Consider the following 20,788-nt stretch of genomic DNA (forward strand, 5'->3'; position numbering starts at 1 on the left):
TGTGACTGAAACACAGTCACCAGGTGATGTAGCATATTTGGAGTCATGTTCTTCTTGCAGATGGGGAAGGATACAGAAACTCATGGAGGGGTAGGCATGGGAAGCCTTTCCCTAGAATTAGCAGAGAATAGCCCAGGTGAGGTCCCCGCTAACCAATGATTGAGGCAGGTTTGTGCTTCACTTCCTTATCCATAAAAGAGGGGTCAAAGGGAGTGTTGTGAAGAATTAAATGAGTTAGTAGATATGTAAAGTGCTTAGCATAGTGCCTTGGTACATAGGAAGTGCTATCATGATTTGTTTTAGTTTTTCTAGGATAATTAGAATAGCAACATGTGTGTGTGTTGACAAATCTAATTAAAGGCCCAGAAAGATTTTAAGCACTTTCACTGTCAGATGGAAAGGGTAAGATAGTTACATTAACTCCGGCTTAGTGCAAACCATGAACAATTCAGCAGTAATTGAGAGGGTCAGCAGGAAAGTCATTGAGGACCCTGGATGTTTGCATTCCTGGCAGTCTGTTCAAAATGATACGTTTTTATATTTAGCACAAAAATTATATGCTTTGTAATTTTAATGAAAAGTCATTTGTAATTTAAATGGAAACTATATTTGATTAGGTCATGAGTTGTGAGAAATAAATTAAATGAGAAAGAAAAAGGAATTTTAAAATGATGTCTAGTATCAACCCAACTACATAACCTTAAATCCCCTATATCTATATCTGTAAGATACAGTATAATTTCTGACTTCTCTAGAGCTAAAACTCAGACATATCTAGAACCATCTGACATCTCTCCCACAAAAGGATCTATTTAACATGAAGGCTGCTGAGACTTGTTGTGATGGTTAATTTTTTTTTTTTTTTTTTTTTTTGAAATGCAGTCTCACTCTGTTGCCCAGGCTAGAGTGCAGTGGCATGATCTTGGCTCACTGCAACCTCCACCTCCCTGGTTCAAGCAATTCTCCTGCCTCAGCCTTCCAAGTAGCTGGGACTACAGGTGCACGCCATCATGCCCGGCTAATTTTTTGTGTTTTTAGTAGAGACAGGGTTTCACCATGTTAGCCAGGAAGGTCTCAATCTTCTGACCTCATAATCTGCCTGCCTTGGCCTCCCAAAGTGCTGGGATTACAGGCGTGAGTCACCGCACCATGATGGTTAATTTTATACGGCAATTTGACTGGGTCACAGGGTGCCCAGATAGCTGGTTAAACATCTCTGGGTGTGTCTATGAGGGAACTTAAGGAGGAGATTAGTGTTTGAATCAATGGACTGAGTACACAGACGGCCCTTCCCAATGTGAGTGGGCAGTGTGCACTCTGCCAAGGACCTGAATAAAACAAAAAGGTGGAGGAAGGGAGAATTCACTCTCAACCTGACTCTTTGAGATGGGACAATGGTCTTCTCCTGCCCTCAGACTGGAACTCAGATCAGCGCTCCTGGTTCGCAGGCTTTCAGACTCACACTGGGACTCACACCATCAGCCCTTTTGTTCTCAGGCTTTCAGGCTTGTGCTGGAGCTCACACCACTGGCTCTCCTGCTTCTCAGGCTTCCAGACTCAGACTGGAACTACATCACCCGTTTTTCCACATCTGTAGCTTGCAATGACAGATGGTGAATCTTCTCAGCCTCCATATGTACATATCTATTATCTGTCTCCTGTTGGTTCTGTTCCTCTGGAGAACTCTGACTTGTAAAGATTTTAGGGCCAAACTTGGTGGCTCACATCCGTAATCCCAGCGCTTTGGGAGGCCAAGGTAGGAGAATCACTTGAGGCCAAGAGTTTGAGATCAGCTTGGGCAACATAGCTGTAGACCCCGATCTCTACAAATAATTTTAAAAATTAGCCAGATATGGTGGTGCATGCCTGTAGTCCTGGCTACTCAAGAGGCTGAGGCAGGAGGATCACCTGCACACAAGAGTTCACGGTTGACATGAGCTATGATCACACCACTCCACTCCAGCCTGGCTGACAGAGGGACACCCTGTCTCAAAAATATATATATACGCACACATGTATGTGTGTGTGTGTGTGTGTATGTATCTATAATACATATATTTAAAATATATGTATGTATATTTTATATATGTGTATATTTTAAATATTTATGTAATGTAAATATGTAAATATTTAATGTAAACATGTAATATGTAATAAATATGTGAATATTTTAAATATTTTAAAATATATGCATATATTTAAAATACATGTATATATTTTAAAATATATATGTTTATATATGTACATATTTAAATATGCATATATATACAAATATACATATAAATATATGTACATGTATTTATATGTACATATTTATATGTTTATATGTATATATTTATATATTTATATGTACATTTATATGTACATGTATATATTTATATGTACATACATATATACACATATACATATAAATATGTGTATATATTTAAAATATATACATATATACATATTTTCTTTTTTTGAGATGGAATCTCACTCTATCGCCAGGCTGGAGTGCAGTGGCACGATCTCGGCTCACTGCAACCTCCGCCTCCTGGGTTCAAGCGATTCTCCTGCCTCAGCTTCCCGTGAGAAATGGAATTTTAAGAATGAGCTTTCTGAATTAGTTCTAAGATTTCTGGAATTGTCTCTCTAGTCTGATTAGATTTAAAGACAGTAACCACTCTGTTTCCAGTAAGAAAGAGAGCACTAGTTGTCCACGGCATGATCTGACAATGGAAATATGCAAAATATTCCCATTGGATACACCTAATCAACCACTTATAAGAAGCCAGGAGCTGGGTGACTATATATAAGATACTTTCAAGCCTTTTTGAAGAACTAATGAATATAACAACGTTGGCTACTTGCTCCTAGAGTCGCTGGACAAAGTGGTGAAATAAAAGAATGAGTTCAGGGATTCAAATTCCTAGTTCAAACGCGGCGTAAATAACCTAAGGAGACCCTTATCTCCTGTTGCCAAAGGGCTGAGATTACTGAAAATCAGGCAGAGAATCCTGTGACTGGCCAGATTACAACACAGACTGAACTTCCAGCCTCACGGTGTCTTTAACAGGTGTCTGCTGTGAAAGTGAGGGTGTTGACTGGGAAAGAATGGAATGAGGATGGGGATGTGTAGGAAGACCCGATGAAGCTGGGAACATTGAACATCTAAGTTTTTGTGTTTTTTTGTTTTGTTTTGTTTTTTAAGAGACCAGGTCTTGGCCAGGCAAGTGGTTCATGCCTATAATCCCAGCACTTTGCGAGGCTAAGGGGGTGGATCACCTGAGGTCAGGAGTTTGAGACCAGCCTGGCCAATATGGTGAAACCCAATCTCTATTACAAATCAAAAAAAAAAAAAAAAAAAAAAGAGAGAGAGAAAGAGAGGGACCAGGTCTTGCTCTGTCACTCAGTGCAGTGGTGCAATTATAGCTCACTGCAGCCTTGAACTCCTGGGCTCAAGTGACGATCCTGCCTCAACCTCCCAAGTAGCTAGGACTACAGGCATACAACACTATACCCACTAATCATGTGTGTGTATGTGCGTGCATGTGTGTGTGTGTGTGTGTGTGTGTGTGTGTAGAGATGGGGGTCTCACTATGTTGCCCAGTCTAGTCTGGAACTCCTGGCCACAAGCAATCCTTCTGCTTCAGCCTCCCAAAGTGCTGTGATTGCAGGTGTGGTGAGCCATTGCGCCCGGCCAGAGACCCTAAATTCTTATGCGTCTTCTTTGCCATGGAAGCAGCCTCCCCACCTCCATCTGAGGAACTTCCGCTGCATTGCCAGAGGAAACTGTCATGGCCTCCCCTGAGTCAGCTGCCTTTGCAAAACAATGCTGATTCTCTTCAGGATCCACCCCTACCACCCGTTTTTGCTTCTAGACTTCAAGTCTAGACTCAAGTCCCAGCAAGCCCCTCAGATGAGGTACAAAGGTTACCCATGAGGAGGTGTGCTATACTCCAAAAGAACTACTTAAGTTTTCTAATTTCTATAGACAGAAATATGGTGAACACGTATGGGAATGGATATTGAGGATGTGGGATAATAGAGGAAAAAAATAAGCCAGGTGCAGTGGTTCATACCTGTAATCCCAGCAGTTTGAGAGGCTGAGGCGGGTGGATCACCTGAAGTCAGGAGTTCAAGACCAGCCTGGCCAACATGGTGAGACTGCCATCTCTACTAAAAATACAAAATTAGCCAGGTGTGGTGGTGCACACCTGTAATCCCAGATACTCAGGAGGCTGAACAGGGGAATCGCTTGAAACCAGGAGGTGAAGGTTGCAGTGAGCTGAGATCACACCACTGCACTTCAGCCTGGGCAACAAGAGCAAAACTCTGTCTCAAGAAAAAAAAAAAAGAAAAAGAAAAAACATAAATTTATATCAGAGTGAATTTATTGACATGGGCTTACTAAGCAGAGATCCTACACTTTAATGTTGCAGCTCAGAAAATAAGAAAAGGCTCTAACAGTTTGATTGATTGGCTGATGAGTGGATCAAAGATGGCCCACCGTTGGTCCGGCATGGTGGCTCACTCCTGTAATCCCAACACTTTGGGAGGCTGAAGCAGGCAGATCACCTGAAGTCAGGAGTTTGACACCAGCCTGGCCAATATGGTGAAACCCCATCTGTACTAAAAATATAAAAAATTGGCTGGGCGCGGTGGGGGGCACCTGCAATCCCAGCTACTCGGGAGCCTGAGGCAGGAGAATCGCTTGAACCCAGAAGGCAGAGGTGAAGTGAGCCAAGATCGTGCCACTGCACTACAGCCTGGGCAACAAGAGTGAAACTCTGTCTCAAAAAGAAAACAAAAATGGTGGCCCACCATGAACAAACTGGAAATGGTGGACATGCCTTGGTTTAATGTCGAATGGATTCAAAGGCGTAGGAAGATGGGATGTTAGTGGGGACTTGTCATTTAAGACCTACTTACCAACTAAGACATAAAAATACATCTTCTAGACCCACTGGGAAGGGCCAGAAGACCTGCTTTTTACCAATACTGTGAGAAATGAATTTGTGATGGAGCCTCAGCTTGAAAGAGCTTTGTAATCCCTCATCTCTGTTGGCAGAACTTACTGCAGTCACTGAATGGGGAAACTTCAATGTAATGGGAGTCATGGGATCTCAGGGTGCAGGGACCAAGTGGCAACACTCCACTGCCACAGGCGAGGTGAACGTGGTCACCGTGATGGCAGCAGAGTCACAGCAGCTGTCCGAATTGCGGACTTCTGCAGACCAACGGCACTGGCTGTTAAGCATGGTGTTCTTAGAAGTGAAATAGATGGGAAACCTACTGATGTCTTGATCCGTATAAGCAGAAAAGTTCTAAGCCAAGTTAACAAAAGTCTAATCTGAATCATAGAAACATAGAACCAGGCCGGGCACGGTGGCTCATGAAACAGGTCCAGGCTGCTGTGTAGGCTACTCTGCTGCTTGGGCCATATGATCCAGCAGATCCAGTGGTGTGTGAAATGTCAGTGGCAGATAGGATGCTCTTTGGAGCCTTTGGCAGGCCCCTACAAGTGAATTTCCTTAGGATTTAGGAGCGAAACCCTGCCATCCTCCACAGATTACTCTCCTTTTGAGAAACAACTCCTGGCCTGCTACTGGGCCTTAAATAGATATTGTGCTCCTAACCATGGGCCATCAAGTTACCCTGTGACCTGAACTTCCCATCATGACCTGGATGTTATCTGACCCATCAAGCCACAAATTTGGGTGTGCACAGCAATACTCCATCATCAAACTGAAGTGGTATATACATGATTGGGCCTGAGAAAGCTCTGTATGCATTGGTAAATTACGTGAAGAATTAGCCCAAAAGTCCACAGTCCTCCACTCTTGCCACCCTGCCTTCTCTCTCTCCCAGCCTACATCTATGGCCTCGTGGGGAGTTCCCTGCAATCAGTTGACAGAGGAAGAGAAGACTTGGGGCTGGTTCCCAGATGGTTCTGCACAATATGCAGGCACCACCTGAGAGTGGACAATTGCAGCGCTACAGTTCCTTTCTGGGACACCTCTGAAGGACAGTGATGAAGGGGAATCCTCCCAGCGGGTGGAACTTTGAGCAGGTGCATCTGGCTGTTCACTTTGCTTCAAAGGAGAGATGGCCAGACATGCAATTATATACCCATTTATAGACTATGGCCAGTGGTTTGGCTGGATGCTCAGGGACTCAGAAAGAATATGAATGGAAAAATTGGTGATAAGGAAATTTGAGAAAGAAATATATGGGCAGACCTCTCTGAATGGGCAAAAAAACGTGAAGACATTTGTATCCCATGTCAATGTCTACTGAAGGGTGACCTCAACAGAGAAGGATATTAATAATCAAGTAAATCGGATGACTTGTTCTATGGATACCAATCAGCATCTATCTCTGGCCACCCCTGTCATTGCCTAATGGGCTCATAAAGAAAGTGACTGTGGGGGCGGGGATGGAGGATGCTTGGGCCCAGCAATGTGGACTAACACTCACCAAGGCTGACCTGGCTACAGCCACCACTGAGGGCCCAATTTGCCAGCAGCAGAGACCAACACTGAGTCTATGATATGGCACTGTTCTCCAAAGTGACCAGCCTGCTATCTGGTGGCAGGTTGATTACAATGAACCACTTTCATCATGGAAGAGGCAGCATTTTGTTCTTGCTGGGATAGACACTTACTCTGGACACAGATTTGCCTACCCTGCTCACAAATCTTCTGCCAAAACCACCATCCATGAACTTAAAGAATGCCTTATCCAGTGAAATTTCATACAGCATTGCTTCCAAACACTTTACAACAAAAGAAGTGTGGCATTGACTCATGATCATGTAATTCACTGTTCTTATCATGTTCCCCATCACCCTGAAGGAGCTGGCTTGATAGAACGGTTTCTATCAAGTTCTTGATGACTCAGTTTCAGCACTGAATCGTTGGTAATATTTTGCAGGGCAGGAACAAATTTCTTTAGAAACATGTATATGCTCTGAACCAGCATCCAATATATGATGCCCCGTTCCCCATAGCCATGATTCATGAGTCCAGTAATCAATGGGTGCAAGTGGGAGTGGCACCAGTCACTATTACCCTTAGTGACCCACTAGCAAAGTTTTGTTTTGTTTTGTTTTGTTTTTGAGACAAGATCTCACTCTGTTGCCCAAGCTGAAGTGCAGTAGCACTATCTTGGCTCACTGCAACCTCTGCCTCTTGGGTTCAAGTGATCCTCCTGCCTCAGCCTCCCGAGTACCTGAGGTTACAGGTGTACATCACCATACCCAGCTAATTTTTGTATATTTTATAGAGACAGGGTCTCCCTATGTTGCCCAGGCTGGTCTCAAACCCCTGGCCTCAAGTGATCTGCCTACCTTGGCCTCCCAAAGTTCTGGGATTACAGGCATGAGCCACCGTGCCTAGCTGCAAAATTTTTGCTTCCTGTTCTCGTGATCTTATGTTCTGCTAGCCTAGAGATCTTAATTCCAGAAGGAGGAATGCTTCCACCAGAAGACACAATGAGCCCACTGAACTGGAAATCAAGACCTGGTCACCGGGTCACTTTGGGTTCCTCATATGCTTCTAAGTCAACAGGTGAAGAAGTAGATTACTTTGCCGGCTGGGGTGATTAATCTGGACTACCAAGGGGAAATTGGACTGCTCTTCCACAATGCAGGTAAGGAAGAGTAGGTCTGGAATACAGGAGATCCTTCAGGGAGTCTCTCAGTATTATCATGTCCTGTGGTTAAGATAAATAGAAAAAGCAGCAACAACCCAAACCGGGCAGGACTACTAATGACCCAGATGCTCCAGGAATGAAGGTTTGGGTCACCTCATCACGTAAAGGACCATGACTAGTTGAGGCACTTGCTGAAGGCCAAGAGAAAACAGAAGGGATAGTGGAATAAGGTGGTTATAAACGCCAGCTATAACCATGTGACCAGTTACAGAAATAAGGACTGTAATTATCATGAGTATTTCCACCTTGTTTTGTTATGAGTACTTTGTGTGTGTGCATGGTGTATAATAATACATAACATTTATTATCTTTGTTTTCTTTTCTCTTAGTCCCTTGTATTAGGAATACAAGAGGATTGGGAGTAACATAAGAGGTATTAAATTTTGTATTTAAATATTGCTTAGTATTTAAATATTGCTAATTTTATGTCATTGTATTTAAGTTACAGAATATCAAGCAGAGGAGTAAACATCACTCAATAACTTTACTTCCTCTGCTGGGGAAGAAATTTGTATATTTTTGGTTGTACACAGGACAATTACATCACGTTAGGTGAAACCACGACGTTGGTATTGTCTTTAATGGGAGATTAGTATGGTTTAAGGAGGTGTGTATGGGAGCCAGCTGCACAACAGGTAGACTTGTGATGGTTAATTTCATGTATCAACTTGATTCTGCAGCTACTGGCCCTGAAAAGGCACGCCGCCTTTGCTGCCGTGTGATGGCTGGCACTGCAGCCAGAGCTGCCCCAACCCCCTCTACGTCCAGGCCACTTCTGCAGCTGTCAAAGCTGCCCCCTGACTACGGACTGGGTCATGGGGTTCCCAGATATTTGGTTAAACATTGTCTCTGGGTGTGTCTGTGAAGGGCTTGAGGAGGAGATTAGTGCTTGAATCAGTGGACTGAGAAAAGCAGATGGCCCTTCCCAATGTAGATAGGAATGTCCACTCTACCAAGGGCCTGAGTAAAACAAAAAGGTGGAGGAAGAAAGTAATTCTCAGCCTGACAGTTGGGCTGGGACATTGGTCTTCTCCTGGTCTCAGACTGGGACTCATACCACTGATGCTCCTGGTTCTCAGGTTTTTGGACTCAGACTAGAACTACGTCATCAGCTTTCCTGGGGCTCCAGCTTGCAATGGCAGTTCATGGGATTTTTCAGTCTGAGCCAATTCCTCAGAGTAAATAAATATATATTTACACACACATATATATATTTATACATACATGTGCATTTATATACATATACTATGGGTTCTGCTCCTCCAGAGTACCCTAATATACTTGTGTTTAAATGTATATATGTGTGCATGTGCACGTATGCATGTGTGTATGTATGTAAATACACACATACAAACACATATATATCATATGTGTATACAAACACATGTATGTTTTACATTATTCTTATATATTAAGGTAGAGGTTCAAACATTTATAGACATTTCATACAACCAGGAGTGGGCAGGGCAGATTGTGGCTGATAAATGCTAAAATATACAGAGGAAAACAGGGTCCCTCCAAGATAATTTGCTATAATGGAGGAAGAGACTTGGTAAAGCAAGCCAGACCAGAAATGATCCCCAAAGGCTTGCAGTGTCTCAGGGTGTAACATTTGCGGTAGCTGGTACTCAAAGGAACCCCAGCTCAGCCATCCAAGCCCCAGATGGATACATCAAGGAGATAAAGGTCTGTAACAAGGAACTGGAAGCATGTTGTCCAAAACTTCCATGACACTTTGGAGTTCAAGCAACCCCTCACCCAAATGAATACAACACCGCTGGAACAAGCTCTTCCCATCACTGGTCAGAATAAATTCTCGGAGTAATGAACCTCCAAATAGGAGAGGCCAATGCTGGAAGTCCCTAGTCAGGGGACAGCCTTGACAGGCCTGGAAGTGGCTCAGACACAGAGGGGATTGGGGCAGCTCTGGCTGCAGTGCCAGCCATCAGATGGCAGCAGAGGCGGGGTGCCTTGTCAGGGCCAGCAGCTGCAGAATCAAGCTCAGAAACTGCACAACTGCAGATGGAGCGCAGCAGAAAGCAACACAACACCCAGGACCTCAACCACACACCCTCCTGCATAGACACTGAAACTCCTGGGGAAGGGCAACCACCCCAAGGGCTTGGGTATGGGTTGAGAATATGGTTATTAATGGCAGTGAGCCTGGATTTGTATTCACTGGCTGATGAACCTCAAGTGTTCCAGTTAGCATAGTACAAAATGACAATAAGTACCACCTACTGAGTGCTTCCTGTGTGTCAAGTACTTCACATGCTTTTTGATTCCTTAGAGACAGGGTCTTGCTGTGTTGCCCACGGTGGAGTGCAGTGGTGTGACCATAGCCCACCACAGCCTTGAACTCCAGGGCTCAAGCCATCCTCCCACTTCAGCCTCCTGAGTAGCTGTGACTACAGGCATGTACCACCACACCCAGCTAATTTTGCTTATTTTTTGTAGAGACAGGGTGTCACTATGTTGCCCAGGTTGGTCACAAACTCCTGGGCTCAAGTGATCCTCCTGCCTCAGCTTCCCAAAGCGCTGGGATTATAGCAATGAGCTACCGATGGCCCATATGCATTCTTTCAATGCCTAAGCTCAACCGAGAAGTGAGAGCATGGGTCTGAGGAGGGGAGCAAAGTAGCATCATAGAAAGCTCACCCTATGCTGGTGCCCTGCTTTTCAGGGAGGAGCCCAGCCAGTTCTCAGCTACCTGAAAACAGACCTGGGTGCACACAGCACCTGGGCCCACCCCATGTGTGGGCAGCAGAGGCAGGTCAGCAGGGACTACCCTGACAGTTCAGAGGTGACAAGCTCCTAGTGGGGACAGTCACTCATAATCCCCACTCCTCCACCCCCAAGCAGACTGCTGGCTGCGGCACCGGCACTTTCCTGGGACACCTGATTCCAGCACTGACCATCTATTACTTGGGGCTTTACTATGCGGTGATGGCATCCAGAGCCCTCCTGCGGGGCCAGCAGATCCTCTTTCCCCCACTTTCCCCAGGGGATAAACGAAGCCGGGGGTGGTGGCAACAGGTACTCGTGGAGGGTACGGTGAAGGTGGGGACTTTCTTCATCTTGATCTTTGGAGAGTTCTTCTTCCTACCTGGTGCCAACCGTGTTCCCCTGGTAAACTGGGAGGATTCCAGCAGCCTTTCAGGAACCACAATCCATGGGAGCATGTCACCACGTTTGGGTTCTTCCTGCTCAGTGGTCTGGTGGATCTTGTGAGCCAGGTGTGGCTGGCCCCGCAGAGCATAAAGCTGGAGCGAGCAGCCACAGCCTCGGCCTCGTTTGTGATGCTGCTGTTTGTGCCACCTCGAGCACAAGAGCCCCCTGGAGATTCACGTGCACGGCCTGCTGTTGATTCCTGTTTTCCTGCTGGCCCTGGTACTCACCATCCAGGTCTGGGTCCCTGACCAGCCCCAGCTCTGGATGCTCAAGGCCTGGGTGCTGCCTCTGTTTCTTGGCTCCTGGTTGCTGTACGCCCCACACTCCAGACAACCCTGGCGAGCAGACAGTCACACGGACCTGGCCTTCCTCACCATCTTCTTCTGCTGGCACCTGGGCCTGGGGGCTGCCATGCTGGCTGCTGTCTGTGGCCTCTGCAGCCGCTGGCACCATCACTGCTCCTCCTGGACAGCGTTCCCAGGGACCAGGTACCAGCTGTTTCCCATGGACCCCAGTGGAAGAGAACTCAAGAAACTCAGGGCAGAGGCCATGCTGCAGGATGAAAACATCTCATTTAAAGGCTGTCCTTCTGTCCCCAGCTGTGCTGTGCTACCCCTGTAAGAACTTTTGGGAGGCCGCCCACTGGGTGAGTGATCCTGTCGTGTTCTGAGATCCACAGTGTGGCTCCCCATCTCTGCAGCCTTGGTTCTTGTCCCCAAACAAATCTGCCAGCTCCTAGGATGCCTTTTTATGCTGCCCCTCTATCAGACTTTTTGTCTGCCTGGTTTATTCTGTAGCTGTGGTTTCCAGGACTCTCTGAGGGCAGCCAGGTGACTTCTCTGGCCACCTCTGGAATCCAGGAGGGGTACCAGCAGGGGGAAGTGGGAGGGGATGAGCATGGATTGGGTGGCTAGCCAAGTTTCCCAGCTCTATTCCACACTGATATCTGCTAGGAAAATTTCCCCTTCCTTGTTGTTCTTCTTGAAAAGCAGATTGGCTATTCCCAAAATTTGGGATAAAGCTACTTTTTTTAAAGTAAGGCAATTACAGACACAAAATTTAGAAAGACACATCCCTCAAGAGAGGAGAGGAAGGGAGGCGGCAGAATGGAACATGGTGGGAACACAGAGGAAGAGGAGGTTCTCGATAATGTCTTAGTTCTTAAAACTAGGGATAGGTTTCAGGTATATAAATAGGTCACTAAAATAAAATAATAAGCAAGGACCAGCCAGGAGTGGTGGCTCATGCCTGTAATCCAGCACTTTGGGAGGCCTAGGCGGGCGGATCACCTGAGGTCAGGAGTTCAAGACCAGCCTGGGCAACATGACAAAACCCCATCTCTACTAAAAACACAAAAACTAGCTAGGCGTGGTGGCAGGTGCCTGTAGTCCCAGCTACTCGGGAGGCTGAGATAGGAGAATTGCTTGAACCAGGGAGGAGGAGGTTGCAGTGAGCCGAGATCACACCACCACATTCTAGTCTGGGTGACAGAGCAAGACTCCGTCAAAAAAAAAAAAAAAAGAATAAGCAAGGACCAATGAAGGGAGCATATCATGAACCAAGGTCGTCATTGTTCTAGCACACCCAAGGTACACCCATTTCAAACCATATGAGCTGTGCGTAGGCACAGGGTTGGGTCGCTGGAGTGGGAAAGGCTGCATGCGCTTATGCCTAACGATGTTTACCATGAGAGAGATGGAATCCATAATGATGGTTCACATCCACCTTTGTATGATCATCAGAATCTCAGACTTCCTCATTTACTCTGTCCATTTCCTTTTCGTTTTTAGTTTTTATGTTAATTGTAGGAAAGTTAACACCTTGTTTAAAAAGTAAACTGACTGGGCACGGTGGCTCACACCTGTAATCCCAGCACTTTGGGAAGCTGAGGTAGGAGAGTAGCTTGAGTCCAGGGGTTGGAGACCAGCCTGGACAACATAGTGAGACCCTGTCTCTGCAAAAATAAAAAATATTAGCTGAGCATGGTGTCATGCACCTGTAGTTCTAGCTACTTGGGAGGCTGGGGCAGGAGGATTGCTTGAGACCAGGAGGTCAGGGCTGCCGTGAGCCATGATCATGCCACTGGACTGTAGCTTGGGCAGCAGAGCAAGACTGTCTCTTAAAAACAAAACAATTCCGGGAACGGTGGCTCACACCTGTAATCCCAGAACTTTGGGAGGCCAAGGCAGGTGGATCACTTGAGGTCAGGAGTTCAAGATCAGCCTGGCCAACATGACGAAACCTCGTCGCTACTAAAAATACAAAAATTAGCCAGGTATGCTGGTGCCCGCTGATAATCCCAGCTACTCGGGAGGCTGAGGCAGGAGAATTGCTTGAACTCAGGAGGCAGAGGTTGCAACGAGCCGAGATCATGCCATTGCACTCCAGCCTGGGTGACAGAATGAGACTCTGTCGCAAAATAAATAAATAAATAAAATAAAATAAAATTATGGCCAGATGCAGTGGCTCATGCCTGTAATCCCAGCACTTTGGGAGGCCAAGGCAGGCGGATCACAAGGTCAAGAGATCGAGACCATCTTGGCCAACATGCTGAAACCCCACCTCTACTAAAAATACACACACACACACAAAATTAGCTGAGCATGGTGGCACGCGCCTGTAGTTCCAGCTACTTGGGAGGCTGAGGCAGGAGAATTACTTGAACCCAGGGGCAGGAGGTTGCAGTGAACCGAGATTGCGACACTGCACTCCAGCCTGGGCAACAGAGCGAGACTCTGTATTAAAAAAAATTAAAATTAAAAATTAAAAACAAAACAAACAAAACTAACTTTGTCATTTCACCCCGGAGGGAAAATTGGGAGAGGGTGACATATGGCTTTTATACAGTCCAGCAGCAGATTCTAGGCAAGGAGAGGAGCCAAAGCCCTTAGCAGAGGCCTTAGTCTGAGGAGACAGGGAACCAGCAAGGAGTCTCCAGCAGCAGGGCTGTGAGAGCACTCTCAAAAGCAGGACTGTCTAATGCTAAAATGGCTTGCCTTGGTGACCAAAAAAATCCAACCTTTTCAATAAAATCTTCACTGCACTTCAGGCTGGGCAACAGAGGGAGACCTTGTCTCAAAAAATTAGGAAAATAAAGTCTGCTTTTAAACCAACCATGTTGCGTGAGTGATTCTAGGAGAACACAGAGAAAAGGCTCATATTTGGGTTGGTGGGAGCAGAGGGAAAGAATCACCATGAAATGTGGGAGGTAGCTTTGCGCAGTGGCAGTATCGTAACCAATGAGGTTTATCCGAGGCGCGATTATTGCTAATCGAAATGTGGGAGGTAAACGACCTCAGCAGTGCTGAAGATGCAGGAACTCATCAGAGGGCTCCTGAGAGCATCCACCCCGGAGTTCGTGGACATTTTCAGTGAGCCTCTGGGCTTCTCCTAGAATGAGGAGAGGAAGTGTCCATAAATTATGATGGTGGCTGATGTATAAAATGAAATAGAGCTACAGCAAACTACGTAGAAATATGCATCCCTTGGTGCATTTGGGAGGCCACTTCTTCCACTGGCTTGAGCCAGCTTGCGTGAGATGGAAAAGCACAACGTTTGGAAGTCTGGAGAAGGAAAGAGAAGGGAGGAGATGCTGGCCATCGATGTAGGGAAAGTGTCACAAAGTAAAATCCTCACTAGCGAAGCTGCTACAATTCCATGAAAGAGTCTGTGGTCAGAAATGCTGTTATCAAACAAACAAAAATAAATAAATAAATGAAGTGCTGTTATCAGAGATCAGAAAGCTTCATAATGCATAGAGAGGTTTTCTGGCCGGGCGCAGTGGCTCACGCCTGTAATCCCAGCACTTTGGGAGGCCGAGTGGGGCGGATCACGAGATCAAGAGATCAAGACCAGCCTGGCCAACATGGTGAAATCCTGTCTCCACTAAAAATACAAAAATTAGCTCGGCATGGTGGCGCATGCCTATAGTCCCAGCTACTCAGGAGGCTGAGACAGGAGAATCACTTTAACCTGGGAGGCGGAGGTTGCAGTGAGCCGAGATCTTGTCCCTGCACTTCAGCCTGGCAACAGAGCAAGACTCTGTCTGGAAAAAAAAAAAAAAAAAAAGAGAGAGAGAGTCTTTCCAAGATGTTAGACAAGGTGAGCTGTAATTTGAAGATAGCCCTGAATATCACCTAAAAAAGCAATGTTCCTGAGCAGGAAAAACAGGCCCTGCAAGCTGGATAGCAAGCAGTTAAGTAAGAAGAGGGGAGTGTGGAAAGGAATGGGCAGCTGGCAGAGGCCTGGTGGACCCATCCTGGAGAGGCAGGCTCCAGACGCTGGAGGGCAAAAGATGTCTCGCTCTCTTCCAGCAATGTCGCCACTGGATCCAGACCAGTTCCAGTTTGTCCTCCCAGAAGAGTAGGGGTCCATCTAGGGACAGGCCCAACCCCTCTCCTTCTGACATGTCCCCCAAGTGGCTCTGAAGGTCTAAATCAGACAAGCTTTCAGCAACCCTGTTGGCAAACCCATCCCTGCACCTGCTGACCAAAGACCAAAAGATGAACAGACAGGGCAAGAGGGAGAGACAGCACATGAGTTTCCCAGCCAGCCTTCTGGAAAGGCAGATTTACACAGGTCTATCCCGTTGACCGTTGATGGCCCTATGGGCAAAGAGTGGCTGTAAAGAGTGGAATCTTTTTCCACACATCTATTCTTTCAACCAGCTCAGCAGGAATGCACCCACACAGACATGTGACTCACACCAGAAGGTTTCTCATGTATTTTTGAGACTTAAAATAATGCTAGCTTCAGGCCAGGCGCAGTGGCTCACCCTGTAATCCCAGCACTTTGAGAGGCCTAGGCAGGTGGATCGTCTGAGGTCAGGAGTTCGAGACCAGCCTGGCCAACATGGTGAAACCCCGTCTCTACTAAAAATACAAAAATTAGCTGGGCGTGGTGGCACAGACCTGTAATCCCAACTACTCAGAAAGTTAAGGCTTGAATCAGGAGGCAGAGGTTACAGTGAACCAAGATCACGCCACTGCACTCCAGCCTGGGTGACAGAGTGAGACTGCATCTCAAAAAAATAAATAAATAAAAATAAATGCTAACTTCAATAGAAAAGAACTTCATACTCAAATGTTAGAATTGAGAGTTTGCTTCATTGTGCTATTTTCATGGAGAAAAAAATAATATTTATTCTTTTTTTCTGATCATGAAAGCAGTGAAAGTTTATTGGATAAACAGCTGGAAACTCAGAAATATAGTAAGAATAACATAAAGGATGGGCGCAGTGGCTCATGCCTATAATCCCAGCACTTTGGGAGGCCAAGGTGAATGGATCACTTGATGCCGGGAGTTCGAGACCAGCCTGGCCAACATAGTGAAGCATGATCTCTACCAAAAATAAAAAAATTAGCCGGGCATGGTGGTGGGTGCCTGTGGTTCTAATTACTTGGGAGGCTGAGGCACGAGAATTGCCTGAACCTGGGAGGTAGAAGTTGCAGTGAGCCAAGATCGCATCACTGTACTCTAGCCTGGGCAACAGAGTGAGACCCTCTCTCAAAATACATAAATAAGAAGAACACTGAAATTGCTCACGAACTGGCTATTCCTTCATTCAAATGTGTGACGGAGCTCCTTCTCACTGCCAGGTCTGCTCTGGGCTATGGAGGTGAACACAACCAGAAGGGCCCTTGTTCCTGTGCCGCTGACCTGCCAGTGGGGGAAGCAGACAAGAGGTGATTCCATGGGCATGAAGTATGTCGGGTCGTCACAACGCCATGAAGAAGAATAAACAGGGCAAGAGGGACAGACAGACTACTTGAGCTGGGCGTTCCCTGTTTGGAGGGTCAGGTAACATTCCAGAAAGAAGCAGAGTGAACTTTTGGATGTTTTTCCTTCCAAGCTTTCATCTAAATATTAACGTTCTTATTATCATTTACAAGTTTTTAGATGAAACTTCTTTAAAAAAAAATGTTTTTCTTAGAAAAGCAACACCTTTAGCCAGGCATGATGGCACACGCCTGTAGTCCCAGCTACTCAGGAGGCTGAGGTGGGAGGATCGCTTGAGCCTGGGAGGTTAAGGCTACAATGAGCTATGGGCACCACTGCAATAGACAACAAAAGCAAGACTCTGTCTCAAAAAAAAAAAAAAAAAGGAAAAAAGAAAAATTGAAAAGAAAAATAAAAAAAAGTAATACTTGTTTATTGTAGAAGACCTGGAAGTGGTAGAATATCTGGAAGGGAAAGGGAGAGAGAAGATAAATCTCCACAATGGTACCAGCATAGGATGATCCCTCCAGATGTGTTGATACATCTCCCTCCTGCTACCTTTCCCAATTGCTAAACTCACATGGTATTTACATGACTGAATCCTGCTTTTCTTAACCCCTATCATAAACATGACCCCATGTTTGTCAGAGCTTTGAAAGACACAGTGCAAGAGGCCACTGTTTCCCTTCTACGTGGGAAAAGGCCGTCACAGAAGCCCAGGCGCCATGCTCTCCTGTCTGGCTGCCTGGGTGCCGTCCTGTCTGGGAAGATCCTGGGCCTCCGTTCAACCTGTCATTGAGAGAACTTCAGCCAAGTGATGAGTCCCAGATCTCCAGAAGTCAAACCCCAGGTAGAGGGATCACTTTGTGTCAGACCCAAAGGGAGCTGAGATTGCCAGCAGAGCCAATGGAGTATTTGTTTCAGAGGTAGAGGCAAGGGAGGGTACACACCCCCAGGAGAGTCAGGTAAGAACCAAAGAGGAAGAAGACATAGATAGCAGGAATGCATGTTTTGAGAGTCGGAGTTGACGGCCCCTCTCTCAGAGTCTGAGGCAGCCCCAGACTTCCCCCTCAAACTCCTACAGCAGAGATGCCATTGTCTCAGGGAGCCTGCAAGGGCCCAGCTTCCTGTCTTTGGAAGCAAACTGGTGTCCTTCCCACCCTCACCTGCAGCATCTCCGCCCTCAGCCATTTCCCCCTGGGCCTGGGCCTCCTCCTTTTTGCTTCCTAGCCTTATTGGAGCATCATTCTGGACCTATAACCACACACACCCACTCCCAACCCCACCAATCAGGTCATTAGAGAGTTTTGTTTTATTTTATTTTATTTTATTTATTTATTTTGAGATGGAGTTTTGCTCTTGTCGCCAGGACTGGAGTGCAGTGGCGCAATCTCGGCTCATTGCAAGCTCTGCCTCCCGGGTTTACGCCATTCTCCTGCCTCAGCCTCCCAAGTAGCTGGGATTACAGGTGCCCGCCACCACACCTGGCTAATTTTTGTATTTTTTAATAGAGTTGGAGGCTTCACCTATCGGTCAGGCTGGTCTTGAATTCCTGACCTCAGGTGATCCACTCACCTTGGCCTCCCAAACTGCTCCCTACAGGCGTGAGCCACCGTGCCCAGCCAAGAGTTTTATAAGCAAAATGTTGCTCTTCAAAAAATCTTCCAGCATGTCTACTGTACCTAAGACTACACGAAACCCTATGAAGGGTTTGGTTCTCTGTGAAAGACGGATCCTGTTGGCCAAAGGTGTCAGCAGGTACTGCCCCAGATCTCACAATCTGCACTCATATCTTGCATGTTTCACCAAGATCCAAATGGTCTGGTACTTGGAGCCATCTTAGTTCATGCACCTACAAAGTCTTGCTACTTTCCTTTTTTTTTTTTTTTTTTTTTTTTGAGACAGAGTCTTACTCTGTCACCCAGGCTGGAGTGCAGTGGCACAATCTCAACTCACTGCAACCTCCACCTCCCAGGTTCAAGCGATCCTCCTGCCTCAGCCCCGCCTAGTAGCTGGGATTACAGGCACGCGTCACCATGCCTGGTTAATTTTTGTATTTTTAGTAGAGACAGAGTTTTGCCATGTTGGCCAGGCTGGTCTTGAACTCCTGACCTCAGGTGATCCACCCACCTCGGTCTCCCAAAGTGCTGAGATTACATGCATGAGGCACCGCACCCACCCAAGTCTTGCTACTTTCTAGCTGTGTGTCAGTAAGCAAATTATTTGCCCTTTCTGAGCACCTGGTTTTCTCATCTGAGGAAAAAAAAGCAGGGGGGCGGGGAATAATAGTTTGCACCTCTTAGGGTTGTGTAAGGATCAGGAGGCGCACTGCCTGTGAAGTACCAGCATATAGTCAGTGCTCAACAAACAGGGGATTTTGTCATCCATACTATTTTATGACCAAGAAACTTCTGGGTTGGCCAACATAAGGAGGTTTTTTCCTGCCTTGAAAACTTTTCCATCCACGACAAAGGTCACGTATTCAGATGCCTTCAGGCCGGTCAGGTGAGATAAATAAGAGAAGAGGGGTGTGGTAGAAATTAGGCAAACCAGAGAGGAGCCCAGGCTGCTTGGTCTCTGGCAGGAATGCAAGGCTTGAGTTCAGATCTTCTGATTTTTCTCTTCTAAGGAAAGCCATAAATACGGATTTTGTGTGTGTGTGTAAAATGACTGGATCTTTTAAAATGTGGCAGTAAGTCCTTTTTTAAAAAAACTGATGCAGACAAAACCAGTGTGTAGCGCTTTGCAGGGAATGGCGGGTTGGTGTGCTGAAAAATGCCTCGTTATAAAATGACATTTACATGGAGAGTAGTGGGGGTCTGCATGAGGGGAGGACAGGAGTGTGGGGCACGAAACGGGGATGGGGTTTGGAGTTTGTGTCTTGTGTGTGGCCTCAGGAGTGGGTGACTGAAGTGAGTCAACCCCCCGGAGATGAGGGGCCTCAAGAACAGGGAAGCCACCATGGGGCTTTCTGGACAAGGACATGGGAAGGGCCTGAGCTGCCAGGGAAAACCATGGAATATGTGCCAAAATCTTTAGTGGGCAAGCGAGGTGACCGAATGACAGATACAAGGGGGACCAGAAGGTGGGAGATCGGGGAGCACAAACTTCTAAGGGAAAGCAGGGGTTACGATGCTACCTCAGAGAGGAGCTTTGCAATCTGCGTGGAATGATTGTGCAAAAGGCTTACCACCAGCCTCGTGCACACAGATGGTCAGCAAATATCAATTCGGGTAATTTATTGATTTTCATAATAAATACTTCCTGGGGGTATACTATGTGCCAGATACTAGGTGCGAGCAAGATCCCAGGGTTCCTTCTTTGAGGGAGAAGAGAGGGCAGTGGAGAGCCAGGCGAGTTCACGAGCACTTGCAGGACAGTGGGGTAAGGACGATGGGGCCATACACAGAGGTAGGGGACAGAGAGAGCCTCCTGGAACCCAATGAGCAAACAGGACAAGCATGTGAAAAGGCAGGTGGACTACTGTCCTGACAGGGGAAAAGGTTCTGGAAGCTGGAGGCTGTGACTCAGCAGAGCAATGGAGGAGCTGAAAGAAATGCGGCAGAGCTGGCTCCCAGCCGACAGGGGTGACATGCAGGACCTTCCCCCGAGTGAGCTTTCTCCCGGGACCTAGGAGATTCCACAGGAGGGTTTAAGTAGAAAAACGCCCAGCTTACCCAGCATTTATATCACCCAACTGTGTGCCAAACACTCTGCAAATGACTATAAAATTATTAGGCACACTTACTTCATGTAATCTTTCTTCCTTTTTTTTTTTTTTTTGAGACAGAGTCTTGCTCTGTTGCCCAGGCTGGAGTGCAGTGGCGTGATCTTGGCTCACTGCAACCTCCGCCTCCTGGCTTCAAGCAATTCTCCTACCTCAGCCTCCTGAGTAGCTGGGACTACAGGCATGTGCCATCACACCCAGCTAATTTTTGTATTTTTAGTAGAGACAGGGTTTCACCATGTTGGCCAAGCTGGTCTTGAACACCTGACCTCAGGTGATCCACCTGGCTCAGCCTCCCAAAATACTGAGATTACAGGCGTGAGCCACCACGCCTGACCAAATTTATGTAATCTTTCTACCAGCCTTATGAAGTAGGTCCACTATCTGCTAACATCAATTCCACAATCCAAAACTCTCCCAATCTAAAGATTTTCATAACTTATTTGGCAGCAAAATTTGAGCTGAACTGACATCTTT

At 46.5% G+C, this 20,788-nt stretch overlaps 1 long non-coding RNA gene and 1 pseudogene across 1 annotated transcript in view; one reads left to right on the forward strand and one right to left on the reverse strand.

Annotated features, from left to right (window-relative positions):
* Positions 1-14,076: 14,076 nt before the first annotated feature.
* LOC119620789 (U4 spliceosomal RNA) lies at positions 14,077-14,208 on the forward strand (annotated as a pseudogene).
* Positions 14,209-19,808: 5,600 nt separating this feature from the next.
* The window catches only part of LOC119620699 (uncharacterized), a 44,356-nt gene continuing 43,376 nt past the window's right edge, over positions 19,809-20,788 (reverse strand). The window contains exon 3 of the long non-coding RNA XR_005237248.2: positions 19,809-20,214. This is a non-coding gene — a long non-coding RNA (uncharacterized lncRNA). The remainder of the gene's footprint in view (positions 20,215-20,788) is intronic.

The sequence above is a fragment of the Chlorocebus sabaeus genome, chromosome 15, assembly GCF_047675955.1.
Source record: "Chlorocebus sabaeus isolate Y175 chromosome 15, mChlSab1.0.hap1, whole genome shotgun sequence".
NCBI lineage: Eukaryota > Metazoa > Chordata > Mammalia > Primates > Cercopithecidae > Chlorocebus > Chlorocebus sabaeus.